Below are 26,764 nucleotides of genomic sequence, written 5' to 3'. Positions count from 1 at the left end.
ATCTGAGACCCCTCCAGAAGCAATTTCATGGACTCGAGGAAGCAGGTTTTATTGCCTTCTCTGCCCCTTGATTTTGCCACCTTTGATTATAACTCATCAGAATGGGAAGGGGAAAAATTAAGACAACTAGAGAAGCCAAAATATAGTAAAAACAGAGCGGAGAATGGATGAAGGATAGGGACTCTGAACAAGCATCAGCGGTGTCAAAGGGCTTTCTTAGCGTCCTGATGTTTTCCGAATCCATTTGTGTACTTAGACCCTCTGTTCAACGTGCTCCTCCTCAATCAGGGCTGCCACATCCAACTATAGTTCAGAATGGGTGATAAGTGCGCTTTGAGTGTAATGCAACAGAAAGCCCAGAATAACGGCGGCTGAAGCAGGAAATGGCTGATTTCTCTCTCACGCAGACAAGGTGCAAGGGCTCCACCATGGCTAGGATCACGCCTATTCTCACCACATGGCAGTGATCTTGTTGATCAAGACGGAAGCCTCGGCTCTAGCACCACGTCCAGAAGCAAGGAGCCAGAAGGGACGTGGAAAAGGCACAGGCCCCCTCCTCTTAAGGCTGCTTCCTGGAAGGTGCCTATACTACTTCTGCTCCTGTTCACATCGCTTGGACTAGAATTTAATCAAATGGTCCTACCAGCTGTGAAAGAGATTGGGGAATTTCATTTTTGTCTTGGGAAATTACATGCCCAGCTAGCATTCGGAAGTTCTATGATTAAAGAAGAAAAGAGAATGGATATTGAGGGGAAACTATCATTATCTGCCAGAGAACTAATTATTTTTGTTAAATAATGGTTTGAATAATTTGATGACACATGAAATCTGACCATCTCTGCTTCTCAGTCCAGCCTTCCCTCAACAGGGTGTGATGGAAAATTTTGCCCTAAAGGACAGTTATAACAAAACCATGACTGTAGATAAGACTGTTGAGTACAGTATGTAAATTGACCAGGGATATCATAAGTATGTCTTCAGATAAATCAGGCTAAATGACCTATGCTTAATATTTCACATGGCAAAATAAAATGTGTGTCAAAGTTCCTGAAAACTGATTAATTCAATTTAAGCAATATTTTGATAAACACACAAAATGTTTCTCTCTGTCCTAACTTCATTTTAGCATTAGCTGGGCATTTTATCTTACTGCTATTACTGTTACTTGCTTCCTTATCTTCTGATGATGCCAATGCCCAGCACATGCCTGACACCAATTAATCCAGAATCAGGAAGGTATAGGAAAAGGAAGTGGCAGGAGTTCCCTGGTGGCTCAAAGGGTTAAGAATCTGGCATTGTTGCTGCTATAGCATAGGTTTGATCCCTAGCCTGGGAACACACACATGCCATGCGTGAGGCCAAAAAAAAAAAAAAAAGAAAAAAGAAAAAAGAGAAAGGAAGGGGGACCAGGTCTCTGGATGTTTTAAAAGCACCCTCTCAATCATAAAACTCCATCCATAGGATTTGCCCATGAAACCTTAGAATACGAGCATTAAATGGTCCAGCACTGATGCTTTTAATTGCACTCAAGAGTAAAGTGCAATTAAGAAAATCTGGGATGTAACTGATCTCTCTGAATACTGGAAAACTTTTGCACTAGATAAAGCAAGTCACTAAAGTCAATGAAACATATTTCTGATGATGTTCCTTTGAGCCGCAACACTTCTTTTTCTTCCAGTTTAATTACATAAAGCAATCGCGATGATGTAATGTATAGTAACAAAATACTTTTTAAATGCAGAAAGAGGGGAGAATTAGGTGCTCAAAATGATAGAAAATATAAGATTTAGGAGTTCCCATAGTGGGTCATCAGGTTAAGGACCCATCATTGTCTCCACATTGTCCGTGAGGATGGAGGTTTGATCCCTGGCCTCGCTCAGTGGGTTAATGATCCAGCATTGCTGCAACCCGCGGCATAGGTCACAGATGCAGCTCAGATCTGGTGTTGCCATGGCTGTGGCATGGGCCTAAGCTGCATCTCCAATTTGACCCCTAGCCCGGGAACTGCCATATGCCGAAAGTGTGACCATAAAAAGAAAGAAAGGGGGGGGGGATAAAAATAGATAAGATTTAATTCAGATCCTTTAACGTCTTCACAAAAACTTTGATTCTCCCTGTTGGTATCAGGCAGGGGTCGGGCTGGGCATCTCAGAGATAGCCCCTGCTCTTTGAGCTAAGAGGCTTTTGGTAGTCCCAGCTTCCTAAGTGAAGGGGACAGGCATAGAAAGATAAACTTTCCCCCCAAAAATTAATGTAAGAACAAAGCCCTACAACCAGCATGAAAAAACCATGGATTCTAAGCCTAGATCTGCCCTGATTTCCAACATGATCTCTAATAACCCACGCTCCCAAACTAAGCATCCTCATCTGAGAAACTCAGGCATTTGATCCGCACTGTCCAGATCCCCTTCCAGGTCCAGAATCCTCCACTTCTCCCAGCAGTCATCCGACTTGGAAAGAAAACTACTAAGTCAGGTTTCCTGTCCAACTCATTGCCTTAGTCCTCCCTGAACCGCAGCAATGACTAGAGGGAAAATCCTCCATCTGAGCCTCTCTCAGGCTCCCTTGACGATGGAAGTGCATTAAGTTCAGGGAAGGGGGTTAGAGTGTACTTACTCAGGGGCTCTGCACATCATAGAGAAAACACCGAGCACGAGCTCTCCTTGGGATCTCCAGGGAGGACCACTGCTTAAAGCTTTTGAGACTTTCTAAGAGGTATTTATGGGTCATGGGATGCATAACTTTCCAATGGTCCATAGAACAAAACTGACGTCAGAATGGGTGGTGGAAGTGCTGAGGGGATAAATCTCATAAAAAAGGTTTATGAGATGGAAGGTCTGAGGGGATAAATCTCATTAAAAAAATCCAGATACTGAGGATGACAATGGAAACAGAGGCTAGAAAACTGGAGACTCGTGGCTATGAGACAAACGTGGAATGTGAATCAGTTTCCAAAATGAGGACCCATGGATCTTGTTGGCACAGTGTAACACACAGCCTTGAAGCTGGCATCAAGACAAGGGAGGGTTTTGTACAGAGTTACATGCCACCTGCTAAGAACCCTGGGTGAGAAATGGCATAAGGTTAATTGGAAAAATACTGAGCATTAAGGGCAGCATGTATCAGAAACTGGAACACAAATTACTCAAAGTTGGGGCCAGAAGAAGGAAGGCTTGATCAGGAGACTCAGAAGAGAACTGGGTTAACCTCAAGCTTAACCAAGATTGCACTATCTTGGGCGGACTGAACACTAAATATTCCCCCAATTGTTTATTGCAAAATCCCAGGTTTGGTTAGGGCAGAGACACGTCCTACTGGAAATGCACAATCTCACCACCCCCCTTGTGTGAGCAGGACATGCAAGGGTGGGGAACAGGATCATGAGATAGCTCTGGCCCAAATGATGTAGGCAGAAACCCCTGGAGACACCATCCTCTCCCAAATCAGAAGAGAGAAAGGCCTCTGAAGGAAGTAGGCTGCTGGCTCCTCCTCTTCCCCCAGCCTGGAGAGTGACTACGAGGCTGGAGCTGGAGCCTCCACTTTGCAACCATGAGGCAAAAGGAAGACAGAAGTCATAAGGTAAGAGTGGGAGGGAAAATGGACAGAGGCTGGGACCTGGGACATCACAAAACCACCAGACCATCGTGGACCTCCAGCTATAAGAAGAAATAAAGCAGCACTATTTGATTAAGCCAAATTACAGGCACACCATAGCATTCAATAAGCCAAGCAGCTCATTAATGACAGTTCAATAGTACTTTGCGACTTCACAATAGTGAAGAATTGGAAAGCAGGAAAAACCTGTACAACGGAGCATATCCTGCTCTTCCAACATCTGCTCACAGCAATGAACCAAATGCCTCTTGTTGATAATCTCCCTTGAGTTTTAAAAAATAAATAAAAAGTCTTGCAGAAGCCAGATGAATTCAGAACTTTAAGACACGTGTGAAGAAACACCCAGCATCTCCTGACTGAGCAAGGGGAATGTTTCTGCCGTTTCTATAAACAATGGGGGAATGATAGAAAGGGACTAAAATTAGCATCATGCCAGAGCCCTGACATTTGAGAAGATATTAAAACTACAAACTGGCACTTTGAAACGATGAGAGACTCACAGGAGACAAGCACATCTGCCCTGTTAGCTGATTAGTTTGAAAGGCAGCATTAAGGCTCAGCATTCACAGATAATGCCTGAAGAATTTCAGATCAGTTGAAGGGAGACAAATAGGAAAGTATTATTTTTCTGGTTCCTGATGAGGTCTTGAGGCCCAAACACCTGGCTGCTGGAATAAATACACTCCCTCGGGGCTGCATTTCTGTATTGCTTGGAGCAGCATGTGCCTCCTGGATAGACTGGCCATAGCAAGTGCCTAAGTCTCGTGGCGTCCACCAGTGCCCTGCAGCCTTGTCCAACTACTAAGTGGACATCAGTGAAAGCACAAAAAAGGCCATATAGGTTATCATAGAATATTGGGTAGAGTTCCCTGTGCTATGGAGCAGGTCTGCATATGTATAACTGAATCACTTTGTTGTATAGCAGAAATTATCACAACATTGTAAATCACCTATACTTCAATTAAAAAATGGAAGAAAAAAAAAAAAGGCCCCCTTAGCTCAAAAGTCATTTTTCATTTGGAAAACCCAAACTTTCAGAGGAGTTTCCATATAGAAATGTCACCTGCAATGCTTTCAAACCCACTTCCACCAAGGACAATGTCAACACAATCCTTCACTCCTTCCAAGAAGATGGCTCTTTGGCCCATCACGGACACCTAGTGCCATGAATCCTGGTCAAGGGCTTGGCCCAGTCGGACCCCAGCGCTGACTACCACCTCACCATTGCTGGCTCAGGACAGACCAGCAATACAATGTACATATGCGGCCATTTCATTAGAAGCCATCTGAAAAAGAACACCGAAGGGTGGATGTTTAATAAAATGAGTGATTTTTATTGCTTCATCCTGAACCCCTTTAACTGAAACTGGATTTGTCTCTTTGCTCTCACTGTCAGTGAAAGGTGGCGAGGAATGTCATGACCGCCACTCCATGTGGCCGTCACGGCTGTGACTCTGCTCTGAATCATACCAGCAGTGCCACTCACCATTGCTTTTGTACCAGGAGTGCCAGTGTCGACACAGGGGAAAAGGCCAGGGATAACATCTGACCTTTCGAGAGAAAAGGAGAAATCCAGAGAACTTGTGTTGCTGGTGGAGCTTGCCGATACCTAAAGATTTTTCTGGTGAACTTCACAGTGATATTAACAGATAGGATTTTTGATGCTATACTCAAAACTGGACAACTGGCAGAGCTTCATCACTCTGCAGATCAGGGTTTTCCAATCATCAGTGAATGCTATTATAAAGTCACTCATGGCTGAAAGATCAACTCCAAGTGCAAGACCACTGGGTTTTATAGTAGGAGACCACAAAAAGCTGGTTGTGCTTCCCTAGTCCACATTGCAATTAACCTGCAAGAAATCCCACTTTCCACTTGTCAAATGTTGGTGTGCTATCAAAGAAGTGTATCTGTGATTATCTGTAAAGGCTATTAAAATACCCCCGCTTTCCAATTATGCATTTGCGTGAGGCTGTATGTTCTTTGTATACTTCAATCAACTTGCATATCGAACAGATGAATGCAGACTCAAACATGAGGCTCAGCTGTCTTTTACCAAACCAGACATTAAAGGGATTTGTAAAATTTTGAACTAATGCCACCTTTCTAACTAAAACTTTGTTTTAGGAAATACGGTTATTTTTAATGAAAATGTTAATTGTATTAAGTGAGTTTATGACAGACATTTTAATGACTCAACAAATAAATACGTTTAAATTCTTTCAGTTTTAATCCCTAATGCAGTAAATATCAGGAGATGGAACCCACATAAACAAAAGGTCTTTGGGATCCTCGAGAAATTTTAAGAGTGGAGAAAGGACCCAAGATGAAAATATTTGAGAGCTACTACTTTAAACCAAAAAAAAATTTTTTTAAGTACTTAAAAAACTAGTATTTGGAGACAAATACCATTTGATATCACTTATATGTAGAATCTAAAATACAGCACAAATGAACCTATCTACAAAATAGAAACAGGAGTTCCCACTGTGGTGCAGCAGAAATGAGTCTGACTAGGAACCATGAGGTTGTGGGTTCGATCCCTGGCCTTGATCAGTGGGTTAAGGATCTGGCATTTCTGTGAGCTGTGGTGTAGGTCGCAGACACTACTCGGATCTGGCATTGCTGTGGCTCTGGCGTAGGCCAGCAGCAACAGCTCCGATTAGACTCCTAGCCTGGGAACCTCCATATGCCGTGGGTGCAGCCATAGAAAGACAAAAGACAAAAAGAAAAAAAAAAGAAAGAAAAAATAAAAAAATAGAAGCAGACTCACCGACAGAGAGAACAGACTTGTGGTTGCCAAAGGGGAGGGGGAGGGAAGGATTGAGAGGTGGGGGTTAGTAGATGCGAACTAGTACATACAGGATGGATAAGCAAGAGGGTCCTAACGCAGAGTGCAGGGAACTACAGTCAATATACTGTGATAAACTGTAATGAAAAAGAATCTAAAAATATATATGTCTACATGTGTATGTATAACTGATCACTTTGTCGTACAGCAGAAATGAACACAATGTTATCAATCAACTATGTATCAATAACATTTTTTAAAAAGTAGTATTTGACAAGATGAGCTTTTTGTGCCTTCTAGAATTATTTAACATATGTACAATTCTAGGCAAAATAATGGCCTCCAGAGATATGCAAGTCTTACTTCCCAGAACCTGAGAATACATTTGGCAAAGTGAATCAAGATGCTAACTGGTTGACTTTAACACAGGGAGATTATCCAAGTGAAAGAGAGGTAGAAGGTCAGTGTCAGGGTTATGCAGCATGAGGAAGAGTCTACCAGCCATTGCTGGTTTTGAAGATTGAAAGGAGTCACAAGCCAAGGAACATAGCAGCCTCCCAAAGCTTAAAAACCAGTGAGAACAGGTCCTTCCCTGGAGACCCCAGAAAAGAACACAGTCCTGCCAACACCTTGATTTTAACCCAGTGGTACCTGTGTCAAACTTCTGATCTCCAGAACTGCAAGATAATAAATGTGTGTTGTTTTAAGCCACTTCCAATGTCCAATTTTACCTGAAGCCTGAGATCCTGGAAAACAGCCAACATTAAGTAATCACGCTACCATTCTGAGCTTGGAGAAATGGCTCACTGCAAAGAAGATGTGGTATATATACAGAGTGGAATATTATTCAGCCATAAAAAAGAATGAAATAATGCCATTTGCAGCATATATGGAGGGGCCTGGAGATGATCAATAGTAAGTGAAGCAAGTCAGACAAAGACAAATTATGATATCATTATGATATCATTTACATGTGGAATCTAAAAAATTGATATGAATAAATTTATTTACAAAACGGAAATAGACTCACACACATAGAAAACAAACTTATGGTTACCCAAGGGGATAGCGGGGTGGCAGGGGAGAGGGGTGGGGAGAGAGAAATTAGGATTTGGGGATTAATATATACACACAACAATGTTAAAAAATTAACAATGAGGATCTACTGTATAGCAGGGGAGCCACATTCAGTATCTTGTAATAACCCATAGTGGAAAAGAATCTGGAAAATACTATGTGTATGCATATATGTATAACTGAATCCCTATGTTGTATACTCCAAACTAACACCACATTGTAAATCAACTGTATTTAATTTGTTAAAAAAAAGGTTTAAAAAATCAGTAAAAAAAGAAATTGCTCTTCTGTTTTGAACTTAGAAAAGTGCCTCACTGCAAAAAAACCCCACTTCCCCCCAGACTTAGGCACGACTCACTGATGCCCCCTTGTGCACCTAACACAAGGCCAGATGCTGGCCCTCCAAGTCGCCATTCTTTGCCTCAAAAATAATTAGCTGAGCTGTTTGGTTTTCAGGTTTGGGTTTTTTCTTTTTTTTTTTTTTTCCTTTTTTTTTTTTTTTAACAGTCGCACCTGCAGCCTATGGAAGTTCCCAGGTCAAATTAGAGCTGCAGTTACAGACCTATTACACAGCCACAGTCACGCCCCATCCAAGCTTGTAGCAACACCAGACCCTTAACCCACTGAGGGAGGCCAGGGGTTGAACCTGCATCCTCACAGACACCAAGTTGGGTTCTTAACCCTCTGAGCCACAACAAGGGCTCCCCAGCTGAGCTGTTTTGTCCACATTGTCGAGTGAAACAAAACGCTTGTTACCCAAACATCAGTTAAGTTGCTCTTCTTCCTCCAGGCCACTGAACTTTGACTCAAAACATACTGCCTGACTTAATATTCCCACCTGAAAATAGGGTGACCTCAGGGAGAAACCTTCTTTGATCCACTATTCTAACATGCTACTCTCTGCCTGCTCATCCCACTGGTCACATCTGGTTCTAGATTTCTAACCTTGTTCACTCCTCCTTATTCCAAGAGAAGTCTTTTTCTGCCTGACCTTGGAGATGATTGCACCTCCATGGCCAGAGACTTTTTTCCCTGTCTCAATGGCCCCTTCATCCCCCTTGCAATAACCTTTTCAGATAAAGTGTCTCCTTACCAAAGTTCAGATCTGTATTTTATTTGACCCACTAAGCCTGCAGTCATTTGTTCCAGCAGCGATAGGAAACTAATATGACTGCCCAGCCCGGCTAACAGCAGGTTACTACCCAAAGTCGTCTTGGGAAAAGAAACAAGGCAGTGGCAGGAAATAAGAACATATTTCCCCATCTGTAATTCCTATTACATTGCTAGTATAGCTGTGCTCCTAGCAGAGGTGGTGACCATTTGAAATTGAAGCAGTTACCAAGATAAAAAAAAAATCTTTGATGACTCAAATCAATGGTTCCTCCAGCCAAACTTGCAGGTGACTTAGCAGGAAGTCTTAAAGAACCATCTTAAAATCCTCAATGGCCCCAAACCCAAACCGTCCCTACAGGAGGTCCCTTGATAGCCCAAACAGGAGTACACTTGACCTCTCAGAATCCTCCCTTCTAATACAAGTCTGTTCATGGGAACTCTTATTTCATTCAAAAATCAAAGCATAAAACTTGCAGAATGAATATGAATCATACCATTCTCCAGGGTGAAAAATGGAAAAAGAATCTCCTCTCAACCATAATATCATAAAACCCTTGAGGAGTAACCCCCAGACCTTACGACAGGCAGCATTCGCAAGGGTGCTCTTTCTACAGAAAATGACTTTGCTTTCCTGTTTGCAATATTTTGAGCCTTAGGAGGTGTGATGCAAGCAATGCTGAGAGCTGACATTTCAAAGTCACGAAATGAAAGCCTTTTGTTCTGAAGACAGAAATCTTTGTCTCCTAAAAGTTGTCCTGATGAACCAGGTGTTTCAGCGATGTTGGCTGCTATTTCAATGTCTGAAGTGCTCTCTTTTTCTTAACTTGAAGATTTAAAAATAAAGAAGGGGAGTTCCTGTCGTAGCTCAGCAGAAACGAATCTGACTGCAGGTTCAATCCCTGGCCTCGCTCAGTGGGTTAAGGATCCAGCGTTGCCGTGAGCTGTGGTGTAGGTTGTAGATGTGGCTCGGATCCGGCCTTGCTTGGCTCGGGCCTAGGCAGGTGACTACACTCTGATTCGACCCCTAGCCTGGGAACCTCCATGTGCTCCAAGTACGGCCCTAAAAATAAATAAATAAATAAATGTGAAGAAAAGCTTATCTAGTTTCCTTAGCAGAGGCAGAACTTAGCTCATGGATGAGTCAGTCTCACACACACACACACACACACACACACACACACACACACACACACACTAACACACAGGCATGCATGCTTCTATCATGCTTATGACTCCAGCACAGCCTGTTGGTGGACTCTCCATAGCTCAGTCCACAGGTTGCAAACTTCATCTAACCCATGACCATCAGAGGAATCATGGCTGTGCCAAAGATCACGTCCACACGTCCGCCCTAGCCGTGTCCCTCTTTTCCACACAGTCAGTAGAATCTGAGACTTCTGGCTTATCACCCTAGAAAATGCAGAGCAGACAACTGAGGGTATCTCATAAAATGAAACGGGTGGACTCGGGGAGCTCCACCCAGAGCTGCCCTCCTAGCCGTGTTTGCTTGCTATTCTGTTCCTCTTGATGAGCCCAGCAACCTGGTTTGCATTTCCCCAGCAGCCTGAGATCTGCAGGAGGCCCTTCCCAGCTGAGTGGCCCGCAGCAGGGGCTATGGCCCTTCTCCAAGCAGCACACAGGACGGCACACGCACTGTTTCCAACAGCCACCTGACAAAACTTAGAACTGCCCCAGGTGAGGGCTGGAGGTTATGGAGGAGCGTTAGAAAAAGCAGAAGAGGAAAAAAGAAAGCAGGCTGAGCCTAAAGTGAACCTGACATATGCGTGGACAATCTCCATCACTGGAGCACTTTTGATTCCCCGATATGCAAAGAGTTCGTAACCTGCGGTCCCTGAGTGGGTCTGGGGAGAAAGATGGTTTTCTGTTATTAGATGCAAAATTGTGCAGGAGGTGAGTGGAGGTGGAAACGGCTTTCATCAGATTCTTAATAAATCTTAGTAAGGCTTAAAGTTCAACTGAGTCAGAAATATCCTCTCTAAACTCTTCCACACAGTTTAAACGATTAGAAATCATCTCTTTCCTCTCTGCGCTTTACCTTCAGTTGTAACCAAAGGGAGGTTTCTGCTTCTTTCTTCTTTTTCTTTTTTTCTGTGCCCGACAGAGAAAATTAAAGTGGAAGTGGAAAAAAGGGAGAAACAAAGAAGAGAGGAAGAAAACCAAAACTGGAATATAAGACCAATTAGCCAGTTCAAAAAAGATGAAAAGAAAGGATAAAGAAAAAGGAGGATCAGATACGAAATTGCTACTGTCTCAGAATTTGAGAGCTGGAAGGATCACCTCTTAACAACACTCCTTGGTAACAAGTGAAAATAACTAGTGATTTATCCAAGACCAAACAGCTAAACGCTGGCCTGATGACTTCTTCATGTGAAAACCAGGAACAAGATAACTGGCCCGGGTGAGTGGGTAAGGATGAGTCATGAAACAAAGACGTCACGTGCTGGTCACTAACAGGCTCCTTCCCAAGGATACTTCCTTCGAGGTTTGCCTTTAAAGATGGTAATAGGTGCATAAACCACGTAGCGAGAACGGGGATGACATTAAACAAATGCAAGCGAAGGTTTCTGACATCTGTGATATTTATTTGGTTTTATCACTTTTCTTTTTGCACTGTGCCCAGGGCCTTGAGAAAACTGGATTCAAGAAAGATATTTGCATTTGCTTAAAGCCCATCCTTTGTTTCGTGCACCTCTGTGGCATCTGTGTGCCTATTATTTTTTAAAAAGATGCTCTCCTAGAGCCTTCAATTATCTGAGAGGAACATGCAGGGTGTCAGGGCCATGGTTCCAGAAGCATCAGGTCCTTCGCCCCACACACCGTCTCCAACCTTAGTCTTTTTTTTTTTTAAGTTTTATTGAAGTATCATTAATTTACAAGGCTCTGATCATTTCTGCTGTACGACAAGGTAACCCAGACATACATACATACACACAGAGCCCTTCCCAGCATTAGTCCTCACCCACTTCCTTGCCATGGTCACCAGGAATGTTGGCCAGTTAAGTGTCCAAACACCCTGGGCTTCACCCTCCCCGCCTCCCACCTTTGGTCCTGCTGCCCTTCTCTCCTGAATGCTCACCTCCTCTGTCCATCTGGCGAGCCCCTGCTTGAATTTCCTCTTTCTCCCTGACCCCACCACTGGCAGAGTGGCCCCCTCTTCCCCAGACCCCACCAGACCCTAAGGTTGTTGAAGGTAAGAACCACATCTCAGAAGATCCAGCAGTTGGCAGAGGGTCTGGGCTGTAGAAGGAAGTCTCTGATTGGGTAATGGTTGAACCAAAGTTTTCATGGACTTAGAGTATATTCATCTGACAAGCATTTTGTTCATCACTGACTCTGTACCACGTCTGTGCTATACAAGATAGGGATATGATAAAGATAAATTCGTCACTGTTCTGTTTACGAAGAGCTCTTGCTCTGATGCAAATGAATGCAGAACTGTTATCTCTATGGAAGAAAAAGTATCTAAGTTTATTCCTTCTGATAATAATTCTCAGGCATGGGGAGTTCCCATTGTGGTTCAGCAGTAATGGAACCAACTAGTAACCATGAGGATGCGAGTTCAATCCCTGGCCCTGCTCAGTGGGTTAAGGACTTGCATTGCTGTGAGCTGTGGTGTAAGTGGCAGATGTGGCTTGGATCTGGCATTGCTGTGGCTGTGGTGTAGGCTGGCAGTTGCAGCCCCAATTCGACGCCTTGCCTGGGAACTTCCATATGCCACAGGAGCAGCCCTAAAAAGAAAAAATAATAATAACAATAATTCTCAGGCATGGTATTCACGGATGAATATTCTACCATTATATTCCGCCATTATAGTCTATTCTTAGAGGAACTCACTTAACTGCACACCACGTCCATGTCTAACGAAGGTTTAATAATTTGATATTTTAAAAGTTAAATTCACGTTAACAGAGGCCTGAAGGTATTAGGGTTGGGAAAGGAAAGCACAAGACAGAAAGGAAGAAAATTAAATATGAGAATAAGAAAAATAAAAAAGATAATCAAATTTTACAGGAGGAGATTTCGTTCAATTTCTTTGTCTCAAAGTAAAGGCTAAGAGAAGAATTTCCCTTTATTCTTTAGAAAATCCGCTGCCGGCCCAGGAGGCCAGGCACGTACTCACTTCCCACCTCAAGACTTCATTTATAGCATTCTCCTATTTTTAAAAATGGATTTCTGTGAAATGTTTCATAACGTGGATTGGTTTCTTTGGGGTCTGCCTCTGCACTATAGCTGCATAAAAAAAGACATTAATAACTTCTCCGCTAATGGGTTTTTCAGAGTCTCCAAAGACTCACCTCGTACGTTATAACTTCCTCCCACTTAGCCCCCTGGCTAGATCTTGATTGCCCTTGTAAGACATCTTCAGGACATGCTGCTCGAGTTAAAGATGGTCCTTAGGAGACATAACTTCTCACACCACACGTGACACACGCTCACGCTCCGGCAGAACTCAAGCGCCATCACTTCCTGTGTCATTTTATATTTGTCCCAGGAAACGTTCGGCTCCAAGAGGACTGGCCCCGTCCCGTAAATGAAGAACGGCAGTGGCAGAGGCAGCAGAGGCTCTGTCCCAGACCTAAGAGGTGACTGACCTGGTTACTTCACATTTCTGTCCTTTGCCAGACATTCTAGCCAAGTCCAAACCCATCGGTTTCACAGAGTGATATGGAATTCTCAGAAAATTTGTGCACAGTTTAGAAACCATTAAAAGAGGAGAAAAAAGAGTCCACAAAAATCGTAATTTTCTAAGCATATATTTGTGTGTGTGTGTAAAGTGTACATAAGTATATAACGGTATTTTTATGTATATAGCTATGGTATGTACAAAACAGCATATTAGAATATATGAATATTACAGAATATATAATATGTACAAAATAGCATTTAGACTGTTTCTAAGGATATTCATTCGTGTGTACATATGTATATGAATTGTATACATATATGCATGATATTTAAATTTATAGAATATATAGCTATAGTATATATAAAATAATATATATTTTCTAAGTATATACACTTGTGTGTATATATATTATATATATGAAGTGTATGAATATATACTTGATTTTTTATGTATATAGCTATAGTATATATAAAATAGTATATATTTTCTAAGATATATGTGTGTGTGTATATATATATGAAGTGTATATAAGTATATACATGGTATTTTTATGTCTATAGTATAGCTATAGTATATGTAAAATAGTATGTCTTTTCTAAGTATATACATTTGTATGTGTATATGTATGAAGTATATAAGTATATACATGATATTTTTATGTATATTATGTATAGCTATAATGTATATAATAGTATATATTTACTGAGATATATGTTTGTACGTATATATGTATGTATGAAGTGAATATAAGTATATACATTGTATTTTTATGTATAGAGTATATAGCTATGGTATATATTTTCTAAGCGTATACATGTGTGTCTATACATATGTACATGAAGTGTCTATATACATGATATTTTAATGTATGCAATATATAGGTATCGTATATATGAAATAGTGCATATTTTTAAGTACACATATGTGTGTGTGGGGGTTAGCAGATGAAAACTATTGCATTTAGTGCATAAGCAGTGAGGTCCTGCTCTATAGCACAGGGAACCATATCCAATCACATGTGATGGAACAGGATGCAAGATAATATGAGAAAAAGAATGTATATATTTGTATAACTGGGTCAGTTTTCTGTGCAGCAGAAATTGACAGAAGATTGTAAATCAACTACAATTTAAAAAAAATTAAATGGGATTTTTTATGTATACGGTGTATTGCTGCATAGATTATACAGATATTAAAAGTACAGTCTTGAAATGGGCCTCGAGGTTTGCTCCATAGGGTTCAAGACACCACAAGATATAACCCATCTGAGGGTGGCAACCATGCTCACTTAGGTTTGTCACAGATCTTAAAACACTAGCCATCTCTGGTTCCAGTAGAAACTGAGCCTGCCACTCTGTAAACTCTCTGCCATTGGAACTGGAAACCATGCCAGCCTGCTCCAGTTTGGCAAGCAACACCTGCATTCAGATGCGACAAGCAAAGAATCCACGGCTCTTCTTGCTAAAGCAGGAGTTCTCTGCCTTTCATGAGTTACAGACAGCTTCAAGAATCAGAAAAAGAAAGCAACATGGATACAGACACAAAGTCTGCATGTGATTTTTGGAAGGTCATAGCCCCTAGCTAACTGAAGAGGAGTTTCTGCCCTTGAAAAAAATTTTTCTTTTCTTTTTCGGCTGCACCCACAGTACACGAAAGTTCTGGGGCCAGGGATCAAATCTGAGCCTCAGCTGCAACCTATGCCACAGCTGCAGTAGGATCAAACTGGCACCTCCACAGACACAAGCCAGATCAGTAACCTGCTGTGCCACAGCCAGAACCCCTAGAAAGTTTTTTTTTTTCTTTTTTCTTTTTAGGGCCACACATGCAGCACAAGGAAGGGGTCGAATCAGAGCTGCAGCCACTGGCCTACACCACAGCCACAGCAACACTAGATCTGAGCCACGTCTGCGACCTACACCACAGCTCATGGCAACGCCAGATCCTTAACCCACTGAGCGAGGCCAGGGATCAAACCCACGTCCTCATGGAACCTAGTCAGGTTTGTTACTGCTGGGCCACGACAGGAGATCCCTAGAAATTATTTTTAAAAGCACCTGTCTCCTGCCCTCACCTCCTCTCCTTCTATGTCCATCTGGCAGTTCTGTTTCATCTAGGTCTCTACCCCGTTCGGTGCCACCCAGAGAATGCTTGGTAATGGCCATCGCCACTGAGATTGACGGTGAACGGCAGCGGTAGGTGTGTGCCACTGCGCTGCCCTTGAAGAACTGACAGTCTGATTACCAAAGCAGCACCCGTTTTAAACAGATGACAAAGCATTTGTGGCACTGAGCTCAGTTTCAAAACAAACGGCTGTCTCACGCCACTCACCACTCTGTCACGGGACTGTCAGCGGCGGCCTGTGCACGTTGTTCACAGCAGAGGAGACTGCCAACTGGCACTCAGGGGAGATGACATTTATCCACAGCATCCATCTCTGCGGGCCTCCAAGGTCCATAGCAACGTCCACAGACACAGCAGGATGCGCCAGATACCCTGGGGGCGGCAGCTGCAAACAAACAGCAGACGATGAGAAGTTGCTTCCAAAACTGGGGTTCGTGGTGATGATTCAGTGACATGCGATGGGTCGAAGCACAAGTCTTAGACCCCAACACACCTCCTGTCACTGATTTCTCCCTCCACTGGCTACAGATCCTTCGTTTCCCCCTTAGAGAAGAGGTAGAGGTGGGGGGGGGGGACTCCATTTTCGAGGGTTGAGAGAGGAGAAAAGAGAGAAGGAGAGGTCTCTGGTGTCTCTTCTTATAAGGCCACTAATGCTACCAGGTCAGGACCCCACCCTTATGACCTCATTTCAACTTAATTAATTACCTCCTAAAGGGCCTGTCTCCGCACCCTTGTCGTGCTGGAGGTTTGGCTTCCAACAGATGAATTTAGAGGGGGACACGATTTAGTCGAGAGCAAGGAGCAATAGATTTTTATATACCCTGAGCAATTTGGAATAGGGAGATTAAAACTGAGATGCTCTGATGTACAGATTTTAGAAACATTCAAATGAGAAACACATAAATCCTGAATTGAGAAAAAAAAAAATCCCATAGAAAATCTATTTCTCCTCCTCTGGGTTTAGAAGGAACCACGTGACACAGGGATGGCCTTCGCCATTGGAGCCACTGTGTGAGAATATATCCGTACAGCTGAGGTTTGCGTAACAGAGACCAAAGTAGAGCAGGAGGAGGAGGAACACGCCAGCAGCCACAGCAGCAGGAGGCAGGAGGGCCGCCCTGCCCTTCCCATTCCTTCAGCACCAGTGTTGCCAATGGGAGGGCGCCTGAGAGGATTTGGGGCGGGGTGGGGGTAGGGGGGCGGCTGCACCTGCTGCATATGCAAGTTCCTAGGCTAGGGGTCAATTGGAGCTACAGCTGCTAGCCTACGCCACAGCCACAGCAGCGCTGAGTCCGAGCCACATCTGTGACCTACATCATAGGACCTTTAACCCACCGAGCAGGGCCAGGGATAGAACTTGCATCCTCATGGATACTAGTCTGGTCCTTTAAATTGCTGAGCCATAACGGGAACTCCCCAAGAGGATATTTTAAGGTTCACATCACACAGAGAGCTCAGAAGGGGGCAAGGGACATTTAGAGAAGAACCTGCCTAGCTCTCTGCTAAATAGACATGGTTTTCTAACTAACAACTCTGGGGAAACTAAAATCGAAGAAGAAAAGCCCTCTGCATTTCCAGGGCTCTCCATCTGGGCTTTTCCTTCAGTCCACATGGCATTTCTCCCTTTCCTGCTGGGCAAGATAGAGGGCACAGAACACTCCCTCTCTCTAATTTCTCCCAAATCCCCTCCACATTCATTCTCTCACCCCTATGTCCCAACCCCCTTTCCCCCCACACTTGCTACAGTGTGATCTTCTAGCATGTTCTTCATCTCTCCCTGCCTCAGCTTCCTCACCTCTAAAATGGGTATAATATTGATATGCGTTGCATAGGTTTGTGGTAATTACTAAAGTTCTTGTCTTCTGGGCTTGAGTTTGAATAGTTTCCCTTGCTGTCATCAAGTTCTTTGAGTTTTCTTACGTCTAATCAGTTGGTAAGTCTGATTAATTCACTTAAAATAGTTAATTTTTAAAATGTCAGGCTCTTGTACTTTTCAGCTTTACATCTAAGAAGAACACGTGGCTCTTCTTATATCTTTAATTTTCACTTTCATTATATTTGTTTTCCTTTAAATCTTTGAGCATATTTACCTCAACAATTTTGAACTCCTTGTCTGTTAATTCTATTTTTTTTGTCATTTCTATTTTTTTTTGTCATTTCTATTGCCTTATTTCTGCCCTAACCGTGGGCCACATTTTTTCTACTATTCATGTTCAATACTTTTTCATTAGATGGTGGATTCTGTATCTATTGTGTTATTGGATTTTGTTATCTTCTTTAAGGAGTGTCGAGTTGGTTTGTACAGGTATTTAAGCTCAGCATCAGCTTGATCCTTTAGATTGTTTTTAGACTTTACGACAGCAGGTAGGGTAGCGTTTATTCTGTGGCTTTCCTTCTGAGGCATGCCAGAAATTAAACATCCCTGGGCGCTAGGTCAGCTCTGGGAATTATTCTGTTACAGGCCCCTGGCAGTTGTCCTTTGCTCAGCCTGTGCGCATGCGGCTTGGTGGCCAGCCAGAGATCAAGAGCATCCCAGGCAGATCTCTGCAGCTCTTTCTCTCAGCAACTCTGTTCCTCCAGCACCTGCTCTGCAAACACCAGCTTCCTCCTCCTCTGTCCTCCCAGCTCGGTGCAACCAGAATGCTCTGCTTATGTTTCCTCTCCTTGCACCAAGGTCCAAAATGTGCTTTCAGGCAAGAATCTGGGACAACTACAGGACTCACACTGTCTGTGTCCCTTATTCAGACCCCTTGTGCTGCCTACGTCAAACATCTGAAGACAGTATTTCCTACATATTGATGAGCATTTCAGTTGATGACAGAGCAAGATGATCGGTCATCCTCTCATGGTTGGAAGTCCCTATAAACGCCTACACACGTTTGCTACTTAACTCGTCATGGAATTATAGTCATTTTGTTTTGTTTTGTTTTTTTGTTTTGTCTTTTTTTTTTGCCATTTTCTTGGGCCACTCTCACAGCATATGGAGGTTCCCAGGCTAGGGGTCTAATCGGAGCTGCAGCCACCAGCTTACGCCAGAGCCACAGCAACGCGGGATCCGAGCCACATCTGCAACCTACACCACAGCTCACGGCAACGCCGGATCGTTAACCCACTGAGCAAGGGCAGGGACCGAACCTGCAACCTCATGGTTCCTAGTCGGGTTCGTTAACCACTGCGCCACGACGGGAACTCCCTATAGTCATTTTTAAAATCAGTCTTCCACACCCCACTAAACCACACAGAGGTCGAGGATTTTTGTCACTCATATTTGTAGAACCTGAATCTAGCAACATGCCTGGCATGTCGTGAGCATGGGCAGGAAATATTTGTTGAACTGACATAGGTGATTTCTTCTTCACTCCCAACTCCAGCCTCCAGTTTTCCAGATGTGACTGGGAGGCCGACTTTTTTTTTATCAACCTTGTTTCCTCATTATTGCCTCTGCTCCCTTCAGACAGAGAGCTGTGTCATCTAAGCCAAGTTGGAAATCTACCCTGATTCCTATTTATTTCTTTACTTCACTTTTCATTTTGGGGATTTTGAACTAGACATTATCTCAAGTCCAAGTATGTAGTTAAAGCAGGAAAGATGTGAGCTTTTCCCTGGGCTGGTGTGTATAAATCAGATAACATGTAAAAAACTTAATCCCTGGCCTGTGGATGGTAGCTAAGAAATGGGTTATTGTTTCCATACCTTCAACCAATCAGCCATCACGGTGACAGAAATAACCATAAGAATGTACCATGACTGCATTCCTGGCTACAAGGTAAGAGAAACACTCAGTGGTTTACTTTGCCTTTTGTGTGCAAAATCCTTAATTCAGCTTTGACCTGCATTCCCTATAGGTGTTTTGTCCACTTTTTAGCTTCACATTTTATGTTGTTGCTGTTGTCTGACTGTTCTTCCCATGAACAGCTCCTAGTAGGCAGTAATATGAGCTCACAGCTAACGTTTATCTAGCACTTTGTGTCAGACACTGTCGCAAGTACCATGTATCTATTAACTCATTTAAACTTCCCAGGTGACAGGTGCTACTAGTATCTCTATTGTAAAGATGAGAAAACTGAGACCCACAAAGGTTATACCACATGCCCAAGGTCACATAACCCATCAGCATAGGAGGTGAGATTCAAACTCCAGAGCCTGAACTTCTACTCACTCACTACAAGATGCTATTTTAGCAAGAATAAGCTAATGTACCAGTCTTCATACACAAACACCATGTGCCTTGAACTGGACACGTGGCCAGTTTATGTATCGTCCCAGATACACTCAGCCCCATCGGACCCCAGGTCTCAGCCTGCTTCCTCTCCTGGCTGGAATGGCTCCACTGAAGACACACACTTCCACTGTCATTTCTTCTCATCTCCTAACACTATCAATTTTGTTAGCCTCTCTGGAGGGATAAGACTCAGGCTTCATGGTTGCTCCATCGCATACATCACTGCAAGAGCAACAACAGTTCTGGTACCCAGATCCAACTAAGACCCATGGAAGGTCTTTTCCAATGGCTATCTAGAGTGAGGAAATAGTACCACTAAGGAATGTGAGGAGTTCATGTCCCATGGGAGGTACTTTGACCTAAGACAGACAAAAAAACAGCAGATAAATTCCTCTCCCTTCCTCCCCAGTTGACTACGCTAAGACACAGTGGCTCCATATTACCCACCCACCTCTCTAACGACATCCCCTCTGACTGGGCAACCAACTGCATCATCTTGAGAAACTGTGGCCAGCTTTGTTGGGCACCACTTTGAATTTTTTCCTCTCTTCCGTGCCTCACTTTCACTTTTCCCCTCACTCTTGCTTCCTTCAGACTGTATTCTCTGCTGAAACAAAAGCATGCAGTCTTGACTTTAGACTCTATTTTCTTGAACAAAACAAATGACTTCCTTCCCATAGCATAGATTAATTTGTGCTGACATATGTCATCTCTCTTGGTCTATCAGTTAGTTATCGCTGATTGTGTAACAAATTATCCAATGCTTAGTGGCTTAAAACAATAAACTTTTTTTTAATCTCACTGTTTCTGTGGGTAGGTAATTCAGAAGTGGCTTAGCTGAGTGATCTGGTTCAAGGTCTCTCATGAGGTTGCAGTCAGAATATGAGCCAGGGCTGCAGTCATCTGAAAGCTTGACTGGGATGGAGAATCTGCTTACAAGATGGTGCCCTCAAAAGGCTATTGGCAAGAAGCCTCCGTTTCTCATTGACTCTTGGAAGGCCTTAGTTCTTCATGATGTGAATCTCTCCATATGGCTTCTTAGGTGTCTTCACATTGCAGCACTATGTATAATAGCCAAGACATGGAAGCAACCTAAGGTTCCATATGGATAACCATGTCTTTATCCATATGGACGCTTAGGTTGCTTCCATGTCTTGGCAATTATACATAGTGCTGCAATAAACACTGGGGTGCATGTATCTTTCCTAATTATGGTTTTCTCCATATACATGCCCTGGAGTATAATTGTTGCATCATAAGGTAGTTCTATTTTTAGTTTTTTAAGGAATTTCTATATTGTCCTCCATCGTGGCTGCATCAATTAACATCTGCACCAACAATGTAGGGGGGTTCCCTTTTCTCTGCAACCTCTCCAGCACGTATTGTTTGTAGAATTTTGATGATGGTCATTTTGACTGGTGTGAGGTAGTACCTCATTGTAGTTTTAATTTGAATTTCTCTAATGCTTAACAATGTTGATGCTCTACTTTTTGAAGGGAAGAATGTTAATGAATTTGTGGGCACATATTAAAATCACTAGGCCTGGTTTCCCTTGTTGCTGAAAATACATATTTACAAGACAGATTGCGAGGGAGAGAGTCTATAGTCAAAACAGGGGGATGCTAATACTCCTACAAGAGAATTAAACTAATAATTATCACCAACTAGCTATCTTGCTATATTGAACTATCAAAAACAATTTGCACATGTGTTTAGATTTAAGTCTGATGTCAAGGAAAGCACCCTGAAGTCATTTGCGTCCATTCTCTCTCTGTTCTTTGTTTCCTCAGATCTTTATCTGCATAATTATAATCAATATTCCCACATTTGATCAACACTGACTACATCTACTATCAATACTGATGACATCTACTAATGATGTTTCTAAAAAATATTCTCATTTGTCAGTAATCACAAAGTTTATTAGAAGAATCGAATAACTCAGCAGATGAAAATCGCCAGAGAGCAGTGCCTGGCACAGAAGGTATTCAATAACTGTTCTCCCCTAAATCAAAATGAAAAAAAAAATAAACTAATCATTAATAAGTCAATAAGAGCTCTTGGCTTCTTTCTGCTTAAGTCACGGCAGCTATAATCTTGTAGGTTCCAGATCACACAACTTGATTTTTTCCCCTCTGGTCCTAAATGGTGAAAAGCAACTTGTCTCCTTCACCTGGTAGTTTTTCTGGTGCAAAATATAGAAAAATAATAACACGTCAAGTTGAGCATTCTGCTTAACTGCCTTCTTCTTACACTTTGTCTATCTCTTTGCCTTTGACCTTGGTGTAATATAAAGTGAACCTCTCTCACACTCTGGTTTTAATGAGGTCATTACCCTGCATACCCAGTGAGATAGTGCCCTCTGCCATAAACTTCCTACTTTAAGATATATCCTTTTAGCTGTTGAAAGAATTAACCTTTTAACTGATAATAAACTTTAATTGCTGATCACAACCAGATCTTTAGATATACTGTTACTTAAAATGAATATTTTGCTTATAAGCAAGGCAAGCTCTGTGAGGAGCTACCACTAAAGACGTTTGTGTCTCTTGTTAAGGTCCTGTGTCAGCCAACTTTTAATTATTTGTACTAATAGGTAGCAACATAATTGAAATTAATGATCCAATAACTCCATCCTATTTTCCAAAAACTTTTCATTTTGTATTTGCCACAGCATCTACCACATTTAAATAAGTGAAGTTTGATCTCCTTCTGTTTCAATGACCCATGTTTATAGATGCAATGCTCATCAGCAGACAAGAGTCAAAATAGGTCAACTGGAAGAATAAAAGAATAGAGATTCATAGACTCAAAAAAAGAAATTCATCCCCCAAATAAATAAGCATCAACTGCACTTTCTATTATTAAAAACAAAGTGGGGAAAAAACCCTTTATTTTGTGGTAGCTGTAAGTGATATACCATCAGATGAAAACAGGGTATTTTCACTAGGCCAATAAATAGTTTTCATCTCATGTACCAACTTCAGCCTAAGATGTACAATGCAAAGCATCGTACTGAAAAGGACTGCAAAACCAAGGACGCAGATGGAAGAGGAGTGGGGGTGTATCTTACTCTGTCTAGACTTTCAGGAATAGCCTCTTTTGTGATAAGTTGCTTGAACCATTTCATATCCATCATGCTCACTTCATTCCTATAAGCCCACCTTTGAGCCAACCAGACCTTCCAGTTCTGGGACATGGTTGCCATTGACCTTCCCCTCCTGCCGCCCACCTCCACTGATCCAGCTGCCCCCATGGATTCCTAGGAAAAGGCACTGACTCCCAAAGGAGGACCACAGCATTGAGAGAAACTGTGTGGAAAGTTCAACCAGAAGAAGGAAGCAGAGAAGAAAAAACCCACAATATTCCCTGAGAACAGAGACTGTCACTGCTTTTGAACAGGGCTGGTAATTCTTGGGGGGGTGGGGAGAGGCGCAAGAATAGTGCAAGTTTGATGGCCCTGGAATCTTTCCTTGGTAATTGACCATCATAAAGCTCGATCCAGCTTCTCTTACGGATCTACTTATGGGCTGTAGAAGAGGATAACATGGGCTTCTACAGAGGGGATAAAGCTAACAGCTTCTGGAAGACAATTATTTGTACAAATAGTGGTAGCTCCTCATAGAGCTTGCCTTGCCTCTTCCATCCGTGTCCTTGGTTTTCTATTCTATAAAAGATCAATGCTAGACAAATACGCAGTCAACAAACATGTTTACTCGGTGCCTTCACTTCAAATATTATCATTACCACCATCAGCATCATTATCTGTCTCCTTGGCAGAGACTTCTGCCTTGACACTGCTTCTGGCCCTTTGGAGGTCAGCTCAAAGGATCAATCTGATTTATCAGAGAGGGAACCCAACACTTCTCTCAAAGATCCAGGAAAACGGAGTTCCCATCGTGGTGCAGTGGTTAACGAATCCAACTAGGAACCATGAGGTTGCGGGTTCGGTCCCTGCCCTTGCTCAGTGGGTTAACGATCCGGCGTTGCCCTGAGCTGTGGTATGGGTTGCAGACACGGCTCAGATCCTGCATTGCTATGACTCTGGCGTAGGCTGGTGGCTACAGCTCTGATTAGACCCCTAGCCTGGAAACCTCCATATGCTGCGGGAGCAGCCCAAGAAATAGCAACAACAACAACAACAACAACAACAACAAAAAGATCCAGGAAAACTATTCCACCATCATCTTCCTCAGAGGAACACGGATCACTTTAGACCCTGAAAGAGCAGTTTCCCTCCTGTAGCCCACAGTGTGTTTATTTGCCAGCTCCTCCTGAGTATCCATTTGGTAAGGAGCGCTTTGTCTTTGTAGAGCTAACTCAGAGAGAGATGTAACGACCTCTCACAATGTGCCTTAGATCTTGAATGTTCTTCCAAACAAACCTCCAGTACCCAAGAGCCTGGTTATTGTAGAGACAAATGTTATTTGTTCTCATTAAAGAGCGGGAGGCAAAGGCTTGCAGTTTGGAGACAGAAAAAGGAAAAACATTTCTTTACATTGTTACATCCTACAGATGATTTCAATAGAAGTAACAAGACCAACCAAGTAACAAAGTCAAATTCACACCAAAGACCCCCTTTACGAATTTTAACATGTTTGTGCATAGTTTGCACAAAAAAACAATGTTGTTTTGAAGACTGAATCTGAATCTTGCAAGTACCCAATCCAATCTAAGTAACCTATTTATTTATATTAATTTAATGGATCCTTGATAAGATCCATGTGCAATTTGTACCTGGATTTCTATAACTTGAATATTGAAACACTGGCTTTATTTTTAACCTTCCTAGACGACTCACCTTCACAATTCCCTTTTTTTTTATTTCTATATTTCTTTGTAAGTTAAATTCTAACTTCACCACTTTCAGACTGTGGCCTTGAGCAAGTCCCCTCCCTTCCTTCTGATTCAAGTTCTTCATCTATGAAGTGGGAATATAATAGCCCCAAACCCATAGGGTCGGTGAAAGGACAGAATGTGTCGATCCACTGAAAAGCACACAGAACTGTGGTAGGTATAGACCTGGACCACTTTCAGTTTCAATACCTGGGAGAGATCAAAACTTCAGGTGACAATACCTAAGACTTCACTATTACATAGTGAACATTAATGACGTATTAGCTATTCTTAGTATTACCCAAGGGTTCACCACCCAATAGGACTGTGTTCCAGAAATCCCAGTCCTAGACATTCTTATCTCAGTAAATCCTTTTTCATCAATGACATTCCCATCATTAGCTGACTCTTGACTTTTTGGACTTTCCCTCTTTTCTGGTATCTGGTCCTGATGACAATTTGGCTTCTGTGGTTCCACCTACACAAGTGAGTCCCCACCTACCTTTCCAGCCCTATATTCCCTTCGATTGCCTCCATACCTGATATACTCCAGCAAGGCGGGAATCTTTGGACTTCCCCTGTGTCCTTTCTCAGTGATATGCAATAGTATTTCCACCAGAAAATTATTTCCCCATTTCTCCCCCAATCTTACTCATTTTCCAGATGAAATTCTACTTCCCCTCCAACCACAATCACTGTGTCCTCCCACTCTCAAAACAAGATATAATCTCTCTCCCTCAAACCTCTCTTACAACTGTGGGTATACCTCTCCTTGGCCCTTATTCTATTCTGCTGTATATTACAATCATTCACCTATTGAATTTTGTGTCTTGCCACCATCAAATCATATTCACCTTCAAGGTAAAGACTGTATCATCATATCCTCTTGCCATGTCTTTAACAGAACTCGGCAGGCTAAAAGCCTGGAGCAGATATTTTCCAAGCTGAAGACTGTATTAAGGATAAATATCCTTTGATTTACTCTATATTTATTTAAATTTATTTTCTTTCATTTTTCAAATATTACTGACTCTCTCAACTTAGTCTTTATTTTTCCCTTTTGTTCCTATTATTGGCAATGAACAATATTCTCTATTGAGTGTGCGTATGAAAAATCTAAAAAAGACAAAAGAGAGAGAAAAAAATATATACACATACATAGAGAGTGAAAGAGAATGATGAACCAAGCCTTGAGTTTCATCTCCATGTTTTCTATTTCCAGAAGAAAATCCAACAGAACACCCACGTTCTCAGATAACCTACATAATACACTAGGTTACAGATCCACTAAAATAAAAGAAAATTTAAAAGCAAGGTTATATTATTATTCTTTGAGACCATTAGCCTTTGGTTTATCTCTGGATGGTATCTCATCCCTCAAAACTTAGTGTTCTCTCGCTTTCTCCATTGTGAACAATTCACTGCACAAATGCAGAATAATGAAATCAGATTTAATAATAAAAGGGTATGAATGCTGATAGAAGATAAATCACCTCTCTTTATCCTCCCTGTGCTTTGCTTCTTGGTCTCTGTGGTTTCTTCTTTCTGGATCTGTGCCTCTCAAATGCCTTAAGGTCTAAAAGTTAAAAAGTGGAAAGGATGAGAAGAGTTGCTGTTAATGAGGACAATTGGGTCCTGCGACTTTGTAGTCACTATTTCAGTACAAAGCACAAGAATGCTAATTTGAGAGCTAGCTAAAACATTTCATCTTGTTTTGGGACAGGAGCACCTCGAAGAATGTACTGTTTTTGTTGAAATAGATTTGTATAAGGCCATCATAGCCCAGCATGGTATGATGGAACAAAAGGTATTGAATAGCGACAGCATGATAAAGATAAAACCATCAACATTTTTGGTTTCCATATTATGTAAAAGACACTGAGTCACTGAACCGATAAAGGGAAAGAAGGAAGAAAGGAAGGAAGAAAAAGAGCGAGAGAAAGATGAAGAATGAAAAGGAGGGAGGGAGGGAAAAGGAAGGGAAAGAAAAGAAAGAAGAAAGAAATGCTGACATGGGAGAACTAGCAAAGCCAGCTTTTATAATAAGCACATTGAAAGAGCAAAGGGAAGACCTTCAACTAACTTATACAGCACCTGTCAAAGTCCAGGGTTAGTCTATCTAAAGAAAATAATATGGTCAATTTCTTCATTAAAGAGCTCCAATAAAGCCATCTGAAATGTTTAAATGTATCGTTATTGTGACTCATGTCTTTACTGAACACACAGTCGTGTACCTCGCTGTTATATAGTCAGTGATACATTAAGCATTTTCCAGGTTCAATGACCAAAAGGATAAGGAGCCCTTTGGGAACCCTTTGTCCTTTATACAACACGTGTGCGG

General features: G+C 42.1%; 1 protein-coding gene across 4 annotated transcripts in view; it reads right to left on the bottom strand.

Moving 5' to 3' along the window:
- Positions 1–26,764, bottom strand: part of LOC146398708 (uncharacterized) — a 389,742-nt gene that overhangs the window by 186,204 nt on the left and 176,774 nt on the right. For 3 of the 4 annotated variants that reach the window (XR_014819879.1, XR_014819880.1, XR_014819881.1), the window contains one exon: positions 15,573–15,750. The gene's annotated coding sequence lies outside the window, so the exon portion shown is untranslated. Of the gene's footprint in view, positions 1–15,032; positions 15,751–26,764 lie in introns of those variants that run through there. The other variant, XM_084982271.1, reaches the window with a different exon arrangement.

This window comes from Sus scrofa, chromosome 11, assembly GCF_054392235.1.
Source record: "Sus scrofa isolate SSC_HxYL_T2T_F1_AM1 chromosome 11, Sscrofa_HxYL_maternal_Yorkshire_Landrace_v2.0, whole genome shotgun sequence".
NCBI classification, from domain to species: Eukaryota; Metazoa; Chordata; class Mammalia; order Artiodactyla; family Suidae; genus Sus; species Sus scrofa.
The sequence above is the reverse complement of the archived record's forward strand: the minus strand, read 5'-3'. Positions and strand labels throughout refer to the sequence as shown.